This window comes from Thermobia domestica, chromosome 17 (genome assembly GCF_964235325.1).
Source record: "Thermobia domestica chromosome 17, izTheDome1.hap1.1, whole genome shotgun sequence".
Taxonomy (NCBI): Eukaryota; Metazoa; Arthropoda; class Insecta; order Zygentoma; family Lepismatidae; genus Thermobia; species Thermobia domestica.
Genome location: NC_137470.1, coordinates 181,686,809 through 181,709,000, shown reverse-complemented (window position 1 = coordinate 181,709,000; position 22,192 = coordinate 181,686,809). Strand labels below are relative to the sequence as shown.

The following is a 22,192-nucleotide window of genomic DNA, read 5'->3' as shown; positions in this document are numbered from 1 at the left end:
GCAACGAGCAGTGAAAAACTACCTTATTGCATATAAACGGAGACGCTGGATTATTGCTTGCAGTAAGTTGCCAGACGAAGCACATCCTACCCGATACTGGAAAAAAAATCATCAATTAACGGGAAAGAATTCTGTTACAACATATCCTCTCCATCTCAATAGTGTTCCACTGCTTTCAGACACAGACAAAGCAAATGTTTTTGCAGATCAACTACAAGCAGTATTCACCCCAACTGAGTCTCCATGTCAGAGCGAACGTGTTGATATTTCCAGCGTCGACCTTCTCTACAACCCAATGTAACATATCAAATCAACTTAAATCGTCCTCTTACCACAGGAATTACTACTCCCTAATTACATTCCGCTCTCCGAAGAAAACGCAACACAGCACCAGGAATAGATGGTATCTCTTATAGGATGCTAAAAGAATCCCCGCCTCTCTTTATTTCTTTATTAGTATCTATTTATAATTTCATTCTCAGCACTGGATATTATCCGTTACATTATCCGTTACACTCAATCACTTATTACAAATGTTCATCCACTCTATCTTGACACCTTAAGACTTGATGCCCTTAAGGATGCTCCATCTCGATATCAGTACTGACAACGTAACATACTCACCACACTCTATGTTAAGACAACAAATTTGGAAGCCACAGAGAGAGCTATATTTGACATTTACATCGTCAGAGAGCATATAATTCATATTCTTTTTCATTTTAGTATATGTTCGTCACTCATCACTAACATTTGGCTATCATTACGTCCTACATCAGTCTCGAGTCGCCCCGAGACAAAAGATCTAACCATCATGTCTCAACTAATGTCCACAATATGTTTGCGACGTCAATGCACTTCATATCATCACCATACCTGCTTATATATATGAAATACTTAGTTACATTTACCCTTTAATTATATATATACGCAAAAGGAGGCCCCACACCATACTAGGTATGATTTTCACACTTTTCCAAACCTTTTAGATTTTTTATCCAACCCCTATATATATAACTTGCATCATATCTAGTATGGTGTGGGGCCTCCTTTTGCGTAAAAAAAAAAGCTTGGATCCGACGTGGAATGGTCGTATCCAGTTTCCGAATCGTGGTGTGTGGAAGTTTGTACCATTGTTCCTCCAAAACATGCTCCAGTTCCTTAAGAGATGCTGGTGGAGGGTAATGAGACCGAAGACGCCTTTCTAACTCAGACCACAATGGCTCAATGATGTTCAGATATGGTGTTTGTGGGACTCAAGGGAGGTGTGATAGCTCCTGGTCATGCTCCTCAAACCATGATTTCACCGGTTTTGCAGCAAGACAGTGTGCCAAATCATTTTGGTAGATGCCATCACAATCAGGGAACAGTATTTGGACCATGGGTAGAAACTGGTCCCCCAAAATGGCCTTATAAGCCTTAGCATTCATCATTCCATGCAGGGCTATGATGTTACTTGCAGAAAACCATGATATCACTGCCCATACTATGACAGAACCACCCGCATGCTTTATAGTTGGGAGCAGACAGTCTGTATCATGGGCCTGCGACGGTGTTCTCTATACGTAAACACGACCGGTTGTTGGAAACAAGGTGAATGACGATTCATCGGACCATATTACGTGTTTCCACTGCTCATGAGTCCACGCCTTGTGGTCCTTGCACCACTGGATTACCTTTCCTCATTTACTGCTGTGACCAGGGGTTTGGCGATAGCGGCCCTGCCATTAATTTTCATTTTATGAAGTTCCCATTGCACTTTTTCGATGAAACCGGTTTCTGTATTCCGGAATTGAGTTCAGACGTAATTTTCATTGCAGTGGTCTTCTTTCTAGGTGCTACAATCCGTTTTAATGCCCTCCGGTACTTATCTGACAGGATTGTTTTTCGAGCGCTGTTGTGTTTTGCAGACTTCGTTCTCAATGAATTGTGTATGTCCTCGTGACATTGAACACAGTGCCTTTCGACACCCCCTCAATGTTTGCCACTGTTGCCACTGAAGCTCCAATAAAACGGACAACAACGATCATGCCTCTTTGGAAGTCTGTCAGGTCGCCCATTTTATCGCACCACTTTCACACCACGACATTAACAGGTGAACATGTTACTGCTGACGGAAGAGGAAGGTCCACATGACACATTGAAAACAAAAAACGATCGGCAACAGCAACACGTGTTATACAGTGGAGGGCCAAACTTACGTGTCCTGTATGAAGTGTTTTTAGATTTTTTGTCTACACCTTGTATATATATTATTTGTATATTTGCAACATTACTATGATATGTTGCATGGCATTATATAGCCATTGTTTTCTCAAGACTAATTTTACGTAGAAAATTTTCTCAATTTCTTGTTGTTGTTTCGCTTTGGACTTAGACAATCCATTGTAATTATATTAGCACAAGCAACATTTATAGAAACCTTTGCCAAGGAGAGGGCGAAACCGTCTAATGGCTGGGGTTAGTTTGTCTTGACATGAAACCTAGTATGCTGAAATAAACAAAAATTGATGATTAAAGAAATTTTCCAAACTTAGTCTCTTACTTTTTTTTAAAGCGCTGTCATTGATATTGTATCATCTTAATAGATAGACTAGCTGAACCTTTGCTCTTTACACAGCGCATCAATCACACATGAGCATGGCTCTCCTTGTCATTCCTCACAACATCTATACATGTCAATTTACAGACACAAGTGAAAGACGTCTTGTTAAAAATCGGTAAAGGATACCATAGTGTGGACTTTTTTTAAAAGAATATTTCTCAATATCTCTCACCGTTTGCAAGATTGAGCCTACTTCCGGTTGAAGTTTCTAATTCAAGTATAATAAGGGTATTCTTTCTTCTTACATGCAGTGTGTAATAAGCAAATACATGACACACACAATTAATAATAATGTGAGGGATATGTGGTGTTCATTAAGCAAAACACTCCAAACAATGAAGATTCAACTTAGAGTGGAGAAATGGTTATCCTCCGTTTTTCATTATAATTTTGCCATGAACAAACGTCTGAGAGGTATGCAACCCCGCACACAAATATATAGTGTTGGAATGTATAATGTGTAGGATATGATGCTTTAGTTTTTTTTTCTAATTTCATCACTTCCAGTGTGCCCGTAAAAATGTAATGAAGAAATATTATATAACGATACGATGATAATGATGTTATCAATGATCAGAGGCGCAATATCATAATGATGTAATAATATCAATTCGTACCTGTTTCTGCTATGCTGTTGACCGACATACCATATGGTGGAACACTTTGGTTTAAATATAACAAAGCATTCACAGAGAAAATTAAAGTTCCTCCAATTGGCTTCTTAACTGGAATCGCCTGTGTGCAAACAAAAGGGAGGTTATAGACAGACCAAATCATTGGGTGTACTCTTTGCTGAATGTTAAGCGACATTGCAACCATTGCACATGTATCCTGTCGAACTGCTATTCGGCCTGCGAATGTCCTAACTGGCTCATATAGGATCAGCAACGTTGGCTCATAATAACCGTGGAGAAACTGCACATCAATTACGTTATCCATCTTTTCGTCTAGATCTTTAAGTACAACCATGTAAGAGGCCAACACAGGAGCCTTCGAGCTCATGGCACTTGGAGGCTTCGTGTCTTGAAGCTTCTGATCTGCATCGTCAAGAGCAGTCTCTCGACGGAAGGGTAAAACTACAAGTTTCCGGCCATAAACAAGCATCACAGCACATCTTCCTTCTGGATCAACGCGCACAATTGGAACCTGGTAATGGTTCGTGCAACCTCCCCTCATTTCCTCTTCTTCTAAATAATGAAGTAATAGTGTTCTCAGGTCATGTACTTCCGGGTCATATTCCAACACACTTAGCTTTGCATCTTTGAAACTGACTAAGAGAGCATCCCGAGAAGAGCCAGTTAAGGCAACAGCCTGCATAGACATAACATTTCCAAAAGATTACTCCTTGAAACCATTACATCACAAAATATATTTGTCTTCCTAACAACCATACCTTCTTGACAACCTCCTATATATATCCATGACAACTTAATCAACAAACCTTTTTTTTTTTCAATATGCATTCCTGCTCACTTATTGCGCCTCTGATCATATTCATAAAACAAGTACGAATTGATAATATAATTACATCATTATGATATTGTGCCTCTGATCATTGATAACATCATTATTATCGTATCGTTATATAATATGTCGCTCGAACGGGAATTCCGTAACAGTAATAATGTGAAGGAAAGAACCCTGGATTAAGTATTTCCAAATATTGACCTTTTGAATAGCCCTCGTATGAAATTAAAATTACATTAATAAAAAATATTTTTCTTCTCCTTTCCTTATATATATATTCATATTACAATATTCTTTTATATATAGTATTAATTATGTCATCATATATCCATATATTAGTAACGTCGATTCAAAGTAAAAAATATGTCGTCGATGGGACTATTAAAAAAATGAAAACTATTTAATGGTTTTTGCAAAGGTACTAGTTACATATTCTTTCCCGTGTTAAATAATGTGACATCATTTTTATCTAGATTTAACATATTCATCCATGTTCTAGCAACATTATTTATAAATAACGACTATCATTCTATTAGATGTTAATAAAAGGCAATATAACATGCAAAGAGTGTGAGCAACAATATAACATAAAAAAAGTACAGATTAAGAATTATCGTTCCATCATTATTGGTTTCGATTTAAGATTAATGTCATGAACTTTCAACTAAACCTAATTGGTCCTCTTTTGGAGCAAACAAATAAATGAAGATAAACATATCGCTTTAGAATTATCATAATGACATACAAATTAACAACAGAAAAAAATATTTAAGACAATAGATACACTACAAAAATATTTAATAATGAATCAATTATAGATAAGTTATTAAAGGAACAAATAAATTATTTCTAATTACTACCGAACATCACATAAACGAATGAAATCATACGTATAATTTTAATTGTTCCTTTCTTCTTATGAAGACAAGTTTCTTCTGATATTGGCTAATTTAGGTTAGCAGCCTGAAGAGCGTGGGTAAATAGTACATGCATCCTAGGACGTATTGTTACCACAATTACCTTAGATAATGTTGCTATTGCAACCATAACAACATCATGAAGTAGATGATTTTGGAAATTATGAAGCAGCAAGGTTTTTATGGTACACACTTCTCCTCTGCTCCCAGAAAACAAACATCGGGAATCACAGTCACGTACTCCCGTAGTTCGTTTGAAATTTAATTCGAACACTGAGCCACCACTATCGCTGTACAACGCTAACGTTGGCAAATCCGTAAACTTAACATGAAGAACGGAAGTCCAAGGTTGATGGGCATCCGTCATAGTTCTTAGAATTTCCCCTTGGTGAGATCATACATTAAAACATGCCCCTTCGCAAAGCCAACCAAAATTCTGCTACAATCATAGTTGAAGCAGAGACTTGACACAGATCCATATTCCTCTCCAAGAGCAGTTGTTCCTAAACACCATTTCAAGGTTTGAGTAGTATCAAACACCGGCACCAAACCATGGGACGTGCCGACGGCGATCATGGTTGTAACTACCATTGATGATGGCTTGCCACCGTTGACTCGTTCGCTTTCTGACATTAATTGCGATGATATTCCTTTTAAAATTAAATGTTTTGAGAAGGCGTCATATGAGGTAGCACCGCTAAGGCTTCTTCTTTTCTTCTTCTCGGAGGAACACCGACTACTAGCATCAGAGCTTCCTCGGGAGGTAAGCGATAAAGTTTCACTACTTTCTTGAACGTAGCCAGTCTCTTCGACTTGTTGCAAAGGAGAAGAAAATTCATCATCACTGAGGGATCCTTGGTCGTCCAGTTCGTTCAAAATGCTTTCCAGTGTTGGAGGTTTATCAACTGGTGGAATGTCATATTCTGCATCATCCAGCTCTTCTATGTCTATATCAAGTGTTTGTGGAAGTAAATTAGCAGACGATTCTAAATTAACGCCCTCTTCGTTTTCCGCCAATTCGAATTTTGCATTAAAATGTTCGTTCATTAAGTCTAACTTACAATCAATTTGCTGCGTCAGTTGTTGAATGATTTCTTGAAACATCAGCTGAATTTTTTGACATATTTAATTTCATTTCATTGAATTTCGTTGTAAGCTCACTGCTTATTTGCTGCTTTAATTGCATAATCATATCCAAAATTTGATTAGTAGTTACAATTTGTGACATGGTTTCTTCTGTATTATCTATCATTAACCTATCATCATTATGTACATTTGCCATATTTGTCTTGCGTTCGATTTTTCTTCCACTACGCAAACACGTATAATGTATATTCATAAGTCCCTTTATATTAAAATTAAACCCTGCCTTTACTATGCTTCAAGACTTCTACAGGGTCCCGGGATTCGTCGCACTATTATATAACGATAATATATTTATCTCTCTCTATATATTATTATTAAATAATAATATCGGCAAGACTTTTTATAAGATATTAAAATCTTACGCTTCCTTTTATTTCCAAAAGACGACTCCTTGAAACCATTACATCACAAAATATATTTGTCTTCCTACCAACCATACCTTCTTGACAACTTCCTATATATATCCATGGCAACTTAATCAACAAACCTTTTTTTTTCAACATACATTCCTGCTCACTTATTGCGCCTCTGATCATATTCATAAAACAAGTACGAATTGATAATATTATTACATCATTATGATATTGCGCCTCTGATCATTGATAACATCATTATTATCGTATCGTTATACATGTTTTTAAAATATTCAATTAGAACTGGAAAATCTACATAAAATTTGCAATCGATCAGTGAAAACGTCATCTTTCTAGAGTTTGTAGTTTCCTAGATCTCATTGTCGAAAGGATTGGCCACAAACATATAAACGTCCAGAAACGTATAGTTTAAAAGAACTCGAAAGATGGCAGCATAATTCATTTGCATTGAATTTGGAAAAATCTTATAAAAATACAAAGGCTTTGAACAATAATTTAATAAAGATAAGCTTTATGAAAAACGTATCTATTTAAATAATGTATTTAAAGTACACATACTTTAACATATTTGTTTTTATTAAACGTGAAATCACAAATAACCGTAAATCAAAGGTTTGAAATCCAAAGTGGGCCTCTGTGCCTCAGTGGTAGAGCGTTTACCTCTGGTGCTTGGAGTCCCGGGTTCGATCCCGGGTTCGATGCCAAGTGAACTTTGTGGTGGACAAACACCGTGTGCGTGGGTTTTCTCGAGGTTCTCCCGTTTCCTCCCACTTTTTTCATTCCACCATTTCCTTCATTACTCATCATCACCGTCTCCTTTAGCCTAACCGGCATAATCGTGATACGTAAAACTCAAAAATTTCATTTCATTTTCATGAAATCCAAAGTTATAGGTTAAAGCTCATGCGCCTCTGTCATACTTACTGCGAACCTAACTCCTCTTGTAGTTACTTACTGTACTGAGCGGTGATCAAGTATTGCAAACGTACTTGTGAGATCAGTGCAGATACCCTACGTAGGAGATTGACAGAGGATTTTCATCTTCTGGAAGGTTTAACTTAAAATTTGAAGGTCATTGTTTGTGACCACACCTTGACCAACTCTTTTGTCGCTTAGTTAGGGCTACCTGTAGCACTATCTTAAAGGGCTGCTGTTTACATCAGTTTATACGGTGCATATTTTTTATCGCACTATGCATAAGCTACCGGGATTAGTTCAAGGTCCCACACATAAAGCAGTGGTTGGTGCCAAACGCGATCCGCGAACCAATCGACGTCCACGCCAGCTTTCGGAGGGTAGTTTAGAGTCGGCTGATAAGCGTTCCAGATCTCGCTCTCCTACCTACATTCGCAAGCCGGAAGAATCGGAACCAATGCAGACGGTCGCTGGGGATCCTAGCACGTCTACTGTTGGATTACAACCGTCATATGCAGCCACCCTTGCTCGTCCTAAATTGCATTCTTTTCTTTTTACTAACTTCGACCCAAAGTACAGTAACACCCGCCATATCTTTAATCAGATTATTAAGATTCCAAGGGTCAGTATCCAACAGATAGTTTCACCAGGGTCGGTGTTATTATTAAATCTCAGGACGAAAATTTTGGCATTACTCTCCGTAATAAGGCCAGTTACGAGATTGTTGGTAAAGCTGCACAACTATCTAAGCTCCCTGACAAAATCAAGCAAACTCCTCCACATTTGAGAACATCAATGATGTCCGTAGTTATTCGCGGAGTTTTACCTGAAATAACAGATGATGAGGTGCTTGAGGAGCTAAAAGCAGAGGGGATTGAAGTGACCAAATGTATTCGTATCAGAAATAATAACGGACCAACATATATGGTGAGAGTCCTGACTACTTCTCAATCCTCCATCGATGCCTTGTTACAAGATGGCGTATACATATTTGAGAAACGTCATAGGGTGGAACCATCCCGAACAAGCCTCCCTCTTCCAATTACATGTGAAAGGTGCCAGGTGTATAACCAACATATAACGGCTAAGTGTCAAAATGTAAAATGCGGCTACTGTGGTGGCAACCTTGATACTAAAGAGTGTCCGAATACGGGAAAATCACCTCTATGCTCGACCTGTTCCAGTGACAAGCACCAAACGTATAGTTATAAATGCTAAGGCAAACCGAATCCAACTCCTGACCATCCGGAGATGACGGTACCGCTACGTACCATAGATTCTAACGTGTTTTTATCACAGTCTATCTCCTCTCCTCTTATTGTGGAAAACTTCCTCCGCTACATAACACTCATATTACAAAATATTTTCCCATTCCAACGTCAACTTATACTAGATCATGTTATTGCAGCAGAGTCCGCTATATTTCAAGTTAACTTGTATGCTACATATTCTGGACCATACGTTCATTTCCATATTGCTCCCCGACACACACCAGTTTAACTCCGTAATTTTGTGTATGAATATGGCTCTTTCGCTTCTTTTTCTGAACATTTGTTCTTTAGCGCAACACCGAATACTATTTGAGCAGTTACTGTTTGAGGAAAATATCGATTTATTTGTACAAAATGAGACTGCGCTCAACCTGCTACTTATGTCCGATTTCCTCGATATCAATTTCTTCGCTGCGATTACGCAGACAATAACGTACGAGCCCAAGGTGGCGCTGCAATTGGAGTTCGTAATAAACTCGCTGATAGATGCAACTCTGTTCCGCAGCATATGTAGTTACCGGAACACCTAGTGACAACAGTTTACGTTCCTCACCTTATATTAACAGTAGCTACAATATACGTTCGACCAGGTCATATCATTCCTCTTGCCTTCTTCACCTATTTGTTTCACCACTTTAAACATCTTGTCATACTAGCCGACGTTAATATTCACAGTCGCTCTGCCCATAATAAAGCTGAGTTTTTCGATCATATAACTCTTAATTTAAATGGGCGTGTCCATCAATTGCCCAAACATACGCGACCAAGCAGTCAGACTACACCCGATGTTGTTATTAGCACTGCTTCTATGGTCTATAAATGTAATATAAATGTACTAGATTGTATCGGCAGCGACCATCTTCCGGTGAAAGTCGTTATCAACCATCAGAGACCACAACTATCTGAATCAACTATGAGAAATATCATGTTATACGACAAGGCGAAATGGGATAAGTTTCGTACTGATATAGATGTTGCTCTTGCCTCCTTTGTACCACCGACATCCGAGACCGACCTTAATAATACCGTCCATAGCATTAGCACAGCTATCACCAGTAGCGCCAATAAAAGCATACCTACATATCGAGGCAAAACATGCCAACCTATGCTACCTCCGCAGTACTTGGCTCTCGTCAAAACGTCTCGCACTTACTTTCGAAAATACGAACAAACACGGAATCCAGAGTATTTGACTCAAGCAAGACGATGACAAAGGACAGTTCATAACTATATTGTTGCTCATAAACGGCTTACCTGGAGCAAAGCATGCAATAAATTGAATACAGAGTCACATCCCACGAAATACTGAAAAAAAAAATTATCTTCTAACTGGACAGAGAGTTAGTTAATCTTATTCTCTCATACAGGATCTCTAGATACATCAATCTCTAGATACAGAACAAGATAAAGCAGACGCTTTAGACACACATCTTCAGTCAGTATTTACACCTCCGCCTTGCACACATCAATTCAGCCCTAGAGTTTCTGTAGAGGCAATTGCACAATTATTTCAACCTTCCATCCAGCACACTTTAGAAGCTCATAATCCTTTGACTCGTGAAATCACCTCCGCGGAGATACAGTCCACAATCAAGCGGAAACGTAGTACTGCCCCAGTCTTTGTCCAAATAACTTACAGATTACTTAAGGAATGTTCGGTCATTTTTTTCATATTTCTAGCATCGATATATATATTTATACTTAGAACTGGTTTCTATCCTCTTGATTGGAAGGTATCTAAAGTCTGTATGTTTCTAAAAACCCAACAAACCACCGCATTCCGTACAGTCCTACCGTTCAATATAGTTAACTTCCACGTTAGGTAAAGTCTTTGAAAAAATACTCGTATCTCGTTTACACCCATACATTATGGATCTACAACTTCTACCTCTCCATCAAACTGGATTTCGACCTCATTATAGCATAAATGATCAACTACTTCGTCTAACTACCATTATTACCAATCATTATAATAAGTCTCTTCCGTCCTGTCTCGTTTTAATGGATCTGGAAAAAGCTTTTGATCGGATTTGGTATTATGGATTATTTTATAAACTTCTTAAACTGGGTCTTCCTGTTACATACCTCCAAGTCATATTTTCTTTTCTACTCAACCTAATAGCCTATGTCAGTATAAACAACTCATTATCACATCCAGTCTTCCCATACACAGGAGTACCGCAAGGCTCCAGTCTATCCCCTCTTTTGTACATACTCTATGCTTTCGATTTACCATCTCGATCAACGAACACTTATCTCTTTCAATATGCTGATGATATAGATTTTCTTACACTGGGAAACACGATACAGCAGATTAATACAAACTTTCAGACAACAATTACTGGCTTTCTGAATTGATGTAGTAAATGGAGACTTTCAGTTAATGAAGACAAAACACAATCACTTGTTATTTTACCTCCTAAATGCCGTAGCAAAGTTAGACGAAATCCACATTTACTACAGATACGTGTAGGAGATCACTCTCTTCAGCCAGCTAAAACTGTAACATACTTAGGAATCATTTTTGACGATAAGTTGCAATGGACCCTCCACCTTCATAAACTTGCTATCAAAGCAAAGAACCGCTTACAACTTCTTCTTCGTCTTGTTGGCCAGACCTGGGGTCTAAATTCCAAATTATTGCTTAACACATGCAAAGCATTTATGCGGAGTACACTTACATTTGGACTCATAGCCTGGTGTTCAGCGCCTCCGAAATTTTACAATAGACTTGAAATTATAGAGACACATGCCATTCGTCTTGCACTTAGGATCAAACTTCCGTATCATAATACTGACTTGTATGAAAAAAAAATACCTTCCCTCCGCTTGTTCAACACAGCACAATTACGTCATAAGTTCATAACTACCAGTCTCCATGGTCGTAAAGATATATTTCTTGACACCATATTTACTGATTTACAACAAGAATCTCAATCTAAGTACAGCTATACACCACTCAGAGTTTTGCTTTCCATATACATCGGCACCCTTCCAGCAGATCACCACCATGCCATCTTTCTCCGTCACCAACTCATCCGTCAACATCTTCCACATCTCTTTCCATCATAGCACTTGTCTCTCTATAACACTAATCTGGGCTTACCCCATGTTTCTCATCAGTCCTCAGACGCCCCAGGACAGAAGATTAATCTGCATTTGTTTGTACTAACATCTATATGTTGTGTTGTGGCGTTACGAGCACCTTACTCATCATCATTTACCCATTTATGCATTTTCTACGTTATTCATTAGTTTCAGTTTTTTCTGCACCGTTTTGTTATCTTTTTCTATGTGCACCTTTCATTACTAGGTTGTTATTATTGATATATTATTAATGTTATTGTTGCTTAATATGTTTATTTTTTTATTTTTTGTTATTGTATAATAACAATGATTGTTTCACAGCTCCTTAACCAACTGAGTTTAATAAAGAATAATTGGTGCTCCCACACCCCTGGTTAATAGAGAGGGCGAAACCCTCTAGTGGCCGTTTCTTTACACCCCTATTGATCCCAAGTTCTTCAGCAATCAACAAATGTTTTACTTAAATTAATGCCCATCACTTTCCAATTCAATAAGTAAAGTACTGTTAATACCCACCACTCAAAAAAAAAAAAAAACGCCTCTGTCGTACTGAATCAAATGTTGAACTGAATCAAACGCCTAACCTCTCTTGTGCTACGAGTAGTTAGTGTGCCAGCATGAATCAAATGTTGTAATACACATTTTGGAGCAAAGTACACACACAACACTTAGAGGGTTGACGGAAGTTCTCACTTTCGGAGGGAAACTTGCTTTTTAACCTTATCTCATCTCATCGTCTTTTACTTTACTTTCATCTTCATTTGGGCTTCGGCCCTCGGCTACCTTATTACGATGGCGGATTCTGGCAACACTAACGGACAATCGATTCTAGGATTACCTGCCACACTTCTTGCAAACCCAAGTTCTGCACTTGCACAAACGGCACCCATTGTACCTTCTAATCGCAGTTGGCACTTTTCTTGGGTATTTCAACCAATACCCAACCGTCTACATCTAGAGAGACATCCATCACATGATTCAATACAGTCAGCGAAACGCATACGGTCACGGTCTCCAATGGAATCTATGGACATTCGAGTCAATCCACAGCGTAACAATACTGTTACAGGGCTTCAAGGTACTACCGCTGCACAGTCAAATACTGATCCTCCTTATCATTTCATGCTTACAGACTACGATACAAAGTTCATCAATCCTAAAATGATTTTTCTACAAATCACGAAATAAGTTCTACTTCTCCGGGATAGTCTCGTCCAAATCGTTTCCACTAGAAACGGTAACATTCTGAAATCGAAAGATCCAAATTTAGGAATTACTATTCGCAACAAAGCCTCCTACTTAATCTTCGGTAAGAGCGCCAAACTTACAAAATTAGCAGATAAACACAGAGACAACCTTCACCACCTCGCAAACCACCATTTCTATCGGTTGTTATTAGGGGTTTTTCCCCTAAACTTACCGATGCAGAAATCGAAGAGGAGCTAAAACAGAAGGGGATTTCAGTTGATAAATGCATTTGTATTCAAAATAATAATGGTCCGACCTACATGGTCCGGGTGCTTTCTAAGCAACAGGAGACTATTGATTATCTGTTACAATTCGGTGCACCAATTTATAAGAAAATACATCGTGTCGAACCATCTAAAACTCAGGGACCTTTACCTATACGCTTCGAAAATGTCGGGTGTGCAATGACCACACTACTGCAAAGTGCTCTAATCCATCTAAGTGCAGGATACTGCTCGGCTCTACATGAAACCAAAGCATGTCCAAGCTTAAAAGGACCACCCAAGTGTAACACCTGTGGCAGTGGGTTTCACCCAACGTACAGTTATCGCTGTAAAGCTAAACCAGAGCCAACTCCCGAGCATCTGGAGCTGACAGTACCGCTAAAAATGACTGACACGACAACTCAACCAAACCAATCCATCTTACCGCCGCTAACAGTCAAAGATTTTCTCCGCTACATCAGTCTGGTGCTTCAAAATATATTTACCTTCCAGCGAGCCATATTCTTCACCACATCATTTCTGCCGTAAAATCCATCTTCCATATCAAGCTACATGCAACATATTCTAACAGCTATGTCCATTTTCATATTGGATCTTTGGAAACTGCTGTTTAGTACAATCCGCATAGCATTTTTCATTATGGGAATTACTTTCTTATTTGTCAACATTCGATCCTTTTCACTGCATAAACTATTATTAGAAGCAATGTTGTTGGAGGAACATATCAATGTCTTTGAGCTTAACGAAACTGCTTTAAAACCGAGCATGGTATCCTGCATTCCTGGCTATCAACTAGAACGTCATGACTATCATGATCACCTGGATTTTGCGCAAGGCGGAGTTGGTATAGGCTTTTCCCCCAAAGTATCCAGTTTGTTAGTATAACCCGCCAGCTTTTAGAACTTTCCCGGATTTCCTCCTTTGCTCTATATACTTTCCGTCCATAGTCATCAATTTTAGTACGATATATATTCGACCACGACAACCTATCCCGCTAGATATTTCGGATACATTACCAATAATTATAGAAATAATATTAACATGGCGGAAATTAATATTCATAGTCGTAGTGATCGTAAACAAGCAACTTTCCAACAGTATTTAACTGACAATCTCCAACTCCATCTTCATTTCATTCCTTCGCACACCAGAACTGTAAGTCAGACTACACCTGATATTGTCATTACATCTCTGAATCTTCTTACTGACTGCCAGCTTGAGGTTCTAGACTCAATTGGGAGCGATCACCATCCAGTGAAACTAACACTAACTCGAGGACAACGACCACGCCAACAAATCGCACCTCGTTATGTTCCGAGATATGATAAAGCAAATTGGCCTCTTTTCCGGCAACAGCTTGAGCGCGCACTTCATTGTAAAATGCCTCCAACTAATGAAACCGAATTAGCTTCGTGTCTTAAAACTAACACTACAGCAATACAAACTAGTGCTAAGCATCATATTCTAACCAAACAAGTGCATCCGCACCAACCTAAATTACCGCCAACATATGTCCCACTCCTACAGCAAGCTCGCCGACATCTTCGAGAATATTATAGAACTGGGAACAGTGTATACTTACGCCTACATCACCAATGGCAAAGAGCGGCGATTAATTATCTTGTTGGTTATAAACGTCGAAACTGGATAAAATCTTGTAACAACTTATCCGAGGAAGCACATCCTTCTCGCTATTGGAAGCGGTTTCACCAACTTGTTGGCAAAAGCACTAAAATCCCCTATCCTCTAATAGCCGACGATACTCCTCTCTTCTCTGACGCAGACAAAGCTAACGCATTTGCTGCTCAGGTATAGGCCGTTTTTATGCCTACAGCTGTTTCCAATAGTTGTGAAAGGACAGATATATCTTGTCTTCCTGCCTTACAACTTTCCACGGAGCATATCAATGACCTAGATCATCCTCTTACTGCATCCATCACTGTCGATGAACTGCACTCTGCTCTAAAACGGAAAAGGAATACAGCATCTGGAATCGATACGATATCTTACCGGCATATCAAAGAAGCCCCGCCATCTCTCTTGCTATTCCTCGTCACAATATAGGGCATTCCATGTGAAATCAACAAATGAAATGACAAAATCTGAGCTGACGATCTTAGATTTTTATTTAAAAAATGGCGCACAGCTTTATTACAGTGAAAGATGAAAAAATCCCAAATATTACCTCTCTCCTCCTGAAAGTGTTCCTATACAGGGTGTTCAAAAATTGCGAAAAAGTACATTTTTTTCAGTTACAGAGATTATTAAAAATTGTCATAAAATGGTTAATATGTGCACTAGAGACATGAAACAAAAACCACTGGAAAGCTTACGATTGCTCTACAAGTTGTACTATGTTGAAAAAACCCTGTGAAATAAAAAAATAACACTTCAAAAATTTAAATTAATATTTGAATTTTAAACCTCGCACATAAATATCCCTGTGAATTTGTTCAAAATTGTCCAGACTGTAGTCTCATATGTGTATTAAAACATCACAAAGTTGCATTTTGGGCACTCAATGGGATCAGATTCAAAATTCAACATATACCAAGAATTGCACGATGTTGACCATGTGAATATCTGGGTTCAGATGTATAACCATTTGCCTATAGCTATTTACCTGCAGCATCAAATGAATTTATATTCAACTTCATTTGTTTCTTTATGTATTCATTTGGATTTACTCAATTATCCAGCTTTCGAGTTATTTAGAGAGGTATTACGTTTCCGAACAGTACTCAATACAAGTCATTATTCTTGTTGGTCAGTATGGATGCTTCTAACTTTATATTGGCTAAACTGATACATGTTATTTTCATTCGTTTGTTTCAGAATTGCTGCTACATAACTTATTACGAAAGGGAGGAATATATTTACCTCTCTTTCACGATATTTGTATCAAATCTGTTATGAAACATAGTAACACTGCTCACAATCACTTCACACACTTTCAGCACAAACAATCTATCAATAAATTCTTTTTCATATTTCAATTACGCATTTCCATATGTCTGCAACAGCAATCCTGATAGTTTTTGATACTCTATCGAATGCAGGGTTTAGAATTGAAAAAATCGCAAATAACAGAAGAACGGACAGACAGATACACACACACACACACACACACACACACACACACACACACACACACACACACACACACACACACACACACACACACATAGACTTAGAAAATTCAGTGGCGAACTTTTTAAGTTCGTTGAAGAGAAAACGAAATTGTTTCCCTTGTGTTTGGGAAAACCAACCATCACCTTTGGAACCAATTAATTCTTATTTCTACGGAAAGTGCCATCATCTTTTATCCCTGCAAAGAACCAAGAAGAAATCCCTGCGGACATTCTTAGAAGAACAGCGACATCGAGCAGTGACGCACTCACGTGCGATGCAATTTCAACGGAAGTTTGTAAGAAACACTTCAAGCATTAGAATCACTTTGTATTTCTCACCATGAGCAAAGAGTAAACATATAAAAACGCATTAGTCAATGCCTATTTGTTCATGAATAAACGAGGATTACATGCTTAGGCATAACGGTCCAGACTTTATTCTGTTTGTAGTAGGTGTCAGACAGTTGACTGTGAGGGAATAGCAAAGCAATTTCCAGGGAATAGCACTTCCTACGATACACTGAACTATAACGTTAAAAACAGATGCCAGAAAACGACATATTAATAAGAGGTGCATATATGCATAAAAGTAACTGTAATTTTAGAACTCAGTATTGCATCTATTCAGTAAATTGACTTTACTTATTAAAACAATAATTCACACCATGTTCATAATAGAGTAACGATCTAAAATGGCAGGGAAGGGCGAACGAAATTTTCAACCTAAAATTTGAAGTATTCGGTGGCGCATTTATGGGGCCTTCCGGGCTGAAACCCCCGAAATTTTATTTACTATTTTAAAGTAACTCCCCAAAACAAAATCGTAATTACGACACTGGAAATATTATATGTAATATTAACGCAATACATGTTGAAAATGAGAAAACTGAATTATGTGACCCACAGAATGTTCAAATCTCGAAGTATTCTACAACAATATTCTATAAACGGTTTTGTGTTTTTAATGTGTTATCTATGAAACAGAAGCTTAAACTTGCAATATAACTCGGGATCTATTTTAAGATATACTGAGTCACAAGAGCCATGGGTTTAATGGGTGTATTAGAACAAGTTCTTTGGATATGTATCTCCATTTTAAGCCACAGAAATAGACCTCAGCTCTTTTGTCCGGAATTTTCAACTACAAAATATTGCAAGTGTGAACAATGATAAAACTATAATGGTAATAACGACAAAACTATAAAGCATTATTTTTTATCAATTTTGCCCTATTGTTCACTGTAAAAGATTGAAAACGGAGAACTGTCTGTACAAGGTCGGCTCACAGTCAACAGAGGAGTGCAAAGGATTAATGCTTAAAATGAACAGATTATATGCTAGATAAAAATATTTCACTAACCATTTATATCGTGTGTTGCAAAATAAGTGTTACAACTCTTGGGAGGTGACTCCTGCCACTGAGAAAAGAAACAAAAGTTCTGTTGAACTTTCGGCTATCGGACATAGTTTCGGATCTATAATGTGCCAAAAGCATGGGAAAATGACTTTCCGAATACCATAGTTCGGAAACTAACCATCGGAAACTATCCAACTAAACTATCCAATCCCACTACTGACAATTATTTAGTTTATTCAGTTTCTTTGTGAGTCCCCTTGCACAATTTCAACTTGGCCTCAGTTGTTGCATCCTTATTGGTATGCAACCATGCGCATCATACTGCATCGGATTGATAGAATATTATTGGTGAATTGGCAATTGCTTTCATGTTCTTGACGCTAATCCTTACATTTCCGACGCTTTGAACTCACGTTTACTGCGTATGAGTGCATTTCTGGGCATTTTTTGTTAAGTGTTTCCACACATGTGAATCACCCTGCGTCATCTGTTGTGCTCTACCGACACTCGAGATGTCTTTCTAGAGCATTTGAGTACAAATTCGCTTCACTTAATACTCAGAATGTCACTGTTGGCCAGCATCCCTACCTGGCGATTATGCAACCACATACAACGAGCATGAAGGTGTCCGCCATTTTGTACTTGTTCCAGATATCGACTTAATACAAACGAATTATTGTTACCTGGTAGAAACCCTATCAATTCATATCCATTTTAACCTATTTTCATTTGGTAGGTTATCCGGGACTCTCTACGTTCCTTTGGGGAATCCCTTGCGCGTGCATGGTAGGATTGTGAAACATGCAAAATTCAATACAGCAGGTATGACTTCTTCAGTGAATTTTTTACCCGCCCACTTTACGTTGGATAGTTCCCGAACTATTGGCATCCAAAGTCATTTTTCCACGCTTTCTGCACTTTCTAGATCCGAAACTATGTCAGATAGCTGAAAGTTCAAGAGAACATTTTTTTTTCTTTTCTCAGTGGCAGGAGTCACCTCCCAAGAGTTGTAACACTTATCTTGCAAAACCCGATATATAATGAAAAAGTTTGTAAATGGTTCTGAACTTTCTTTTCCTAAAAAATAAATCTGAAAGACGTTACAGGGAAGGCACATTTCTTCTAAATTCATCGATTTTGTATTTCACTACATCTTACTATTCCACAGACATGTTCCCTATTCATTATTATTTCTTTCTTTTATGGTAAAGGTTATTTAACACGGAGACTATCAAGACCTCGTACAACCTTCTATTGTTCAGCTGATCTCAGCTTCAAAAGTGGTTTCTTTAGAGCACTTTGGTAAACGTCTGCGGCATTGTTAATCCTTAAATGTTTCGACGAGAAAAAAAGTTACGGATTACTTGTCAACAATAGAGCTTGTTGCAGTAAAGAAAAGCCACGTTTCACCTTCTGAAGAACGACGTTACAGAGGTGGATAACAACGCCTTAGTCACTTTGATTTCCGTAATTCTCCTTGGATAAATAGCCCGGAACGCTATGTGCAAACTATAGCAAAACACACTAATACAACTCTTTGTGTTCATAATTTCGAAACGTATCTATTGTGGTCGTGAACACCTTTGGTCATCAAAATACGGTTAGTAGTCAATGACATTGGCCACATCAGCAGCTTTGGCATGAAGTAGTAACGCGAGTTCTATGTCATTACCCCAGTGTTAGTAAGTAGTGTCAAGAAACAAGGTTATAAGACAAAAGTTCGGGTCCTTCCGCGTAGCCCGCTGAAAATTTAATGAAAAGTGGTGGTTAGATGAATGAAACGTCTCATTTCAACACCTGGTTACATAAAACGGGATGATTCTAAACAACACTCGATTTGTATTCGAGGGAAGGACTATTACTGGAAATGAAATCAATATTTACAGAAAGTGGGACGAAAACAAAATAGTGTGTCTGATGTTCTAATTGCCAATATGATTTCTACACCTTTGAAATGAAATGAAATCTTTCAGTTTAACGTTCCATGATTATAGCCTTTGGGCTAAGGAAGACGGGTCATTAAGGCAGGTGAATGATGATGGAAGAATTGGTGGAATGAAATGCGGGAGAAAACGGGAGTGCCGTGACAAAACCTACGGAACGGTGTTGTCCATCACAAAGTTAGTTGGCTATGGATCAAACCAAGTAACCCACGCACCTGAGGTAAGTGCTCTACCACTGAGCCACTACTCTATAATTTTGAATTAAGATAGTAAAACTACAATGTAGGTGTATTATTTTCAACATAACTGAGCCGGGTTGCCTTATCTGTTTACATACTAACTAGATGGGGCGAAGGTGATGCTTGATTTAAACCAGCCGCATATTGATAAAGGCAGTATAAACAAATTGAGGCAGAGAGAATGCAAAAAGAGATCCGTCACTGGCTGTGTCTCAGCACGACCCTGGAAAGGCGTTTGTCTAGCACTGCTCAAGTGAATATGCGATATAAGGCTTTTTTGCATTGCTTATAATGCTGTACTTTGACACTGTTTTCCTTTCCTCTGGGGAAGGTACGGCTGACCTAATACTCCCAATATATCATTGTCGAATACAGCTGAGAGGTTCATCATCATCAAAATTGATATATGTCAAAAACACAGGAGGTAATGATGGCTGGAGTGTGGAGCTAGCTGGTCAAGATCTTGTTAATGTAAAGAATTCGAGAAGACACCACACTTGGACCACATTGGTACATCCCGAACAAAGTGTTGTGCCTTCACTTCTTTTTAATTTCTAATAAAAAAAAAACAGTATTAGAATTATACTTGACACATGGAAATTTTAAATAAAATTATAGTTCATAAAACATTCTATGTTGCTGCGTGATCAATTTGTCTCATCTGCTGAAACTAAAGAGCGTATTATTAGATGCATTTAAACCACTTGAAAAACATCCATCATATATTTCTTGCTCAAAAGAATTCAGATAAAAGGCCTCACTCTTTTATGGCTGTCTCAAATGCTTCTTTCAATTCTCTTTCATCCCGTAAAATATTCTATTCAGCAAAATATTGGCGTTCTCGCTAAATGAAAGAAAACCTTCTGTTGTGTCTCCTGAATAAAACAGTACTACACGATCTCTTCCCTATCTACTTCTCTTCTTGTTTGTACATCGCACAAATAGAATAAGCATGTTTGAAGATAGTTGATTATTCCCAGTTGTAGTTTCCTCTGAGACAATCTTTGCATTATTGCTTTATTCATCCAACACATTGGTAACAACAAGCCAGTGATATGACGCTTACATTCACTATAGAGAATTACGACGGATACACTGAGAAAAATCCATTATCCGGACAGCGGTATATTGTACAAATACAAGGATTCGTTATGTTTACTAAGGAAATCTGTACGGAGCGTACTTTATCCATATACTACATAGGTACTGCCTTTTACCCGCTTAGATATTACATCATGTCGCTGCAGGATGTCTGATATCTAACAATCTTCCGTATTTTACATACGTATACGTATGTTAAATACTTCAGCTATATGTTAAATACGTCCATCTGTGTGTGAGATCCAGGCCGCCTATAGACACCTCTTTCTTTCGCCATGGCTGACGTCATTGAACTACCGTCTTTTGCTTGCGAAACGAGGTTGTTTACAAACTGAAAAGAAGATAGGAAGGAAACAAATGCTTGGGTAAGTACACTAGTTAACTATTACTTTAGTTAAATATTCCATTAATTATATATTCTTTTAGTGTAACTTGCTTTAATATAGTACTAAGTAAGTAATGTAGTTTATGACTACAATTCTTACTATTGTAACTCGTAAATGATTGAGGAGAATGGAATGGGTGAATCTGAATTTTGAAAAAACTTTGAATATTAATGTTTTGAAACATATTATGTTTCAAGGTAGCAAAATGAATGTTATGTGTTTATTCATTCCATTTTATATGTGACGATTTATTACTTGGTGCAGATTTACTACAGGACTGCTTAACATAATTGCTAATAAACCGTTTTCAGCGCGGAAATTTCCTTGTGTAGTGAAGATTTAGGATTTAGATTTCTGGGCTTTCGGCATCAATGGCCTTGTTACCCCATATGAGGGATGACTTTCCTCGGCGAGTACACTATCCGGGGAAAGGAAGGGAAGAAAGGATTGGGGAAGAAAGAAAACGGCCTGGGACCTATATGTTAGGTACCACTCCGGCATTTGCCTGCTGTGAATGAGGAAAACCCAAGGAAACCTCATTCAGGATGGCTGGACTTAAAATCTTTTGATACTTTTTCGACCGAGTTCTCCCCCGGGATCGAACCCGGAACCGTTCGCACCGAAGGCGAGAGGGCTAGCGACTACCCTACGCGGGGCCACTTGTGTAGTCTAGAAAACTCATTTTTACTTGGATATTTGCAAATTTTTTTTTTTTTTTTTTTTGCTTTTAATTTAACGCCCCATGATTGTACATCAATGTAAGAGAGAAGGTGACAATGAG

General features: G+C 38.1%; 1 pseudogene; it reads right to left on the bottom strand.

The window, feature by feature from the left end:
• Window positions 1-3,211: 3,211 nt before the first annotated feature.
• Window positions 3,212-5,356, bottom strand: LOC145674259 (cleavage and polyadenylation specificity factor subunit 1 pseudogene; annotated as a pseudogene).
• Window positions 5,357-22,192: the final 16,836 nt, after the last annotated feature.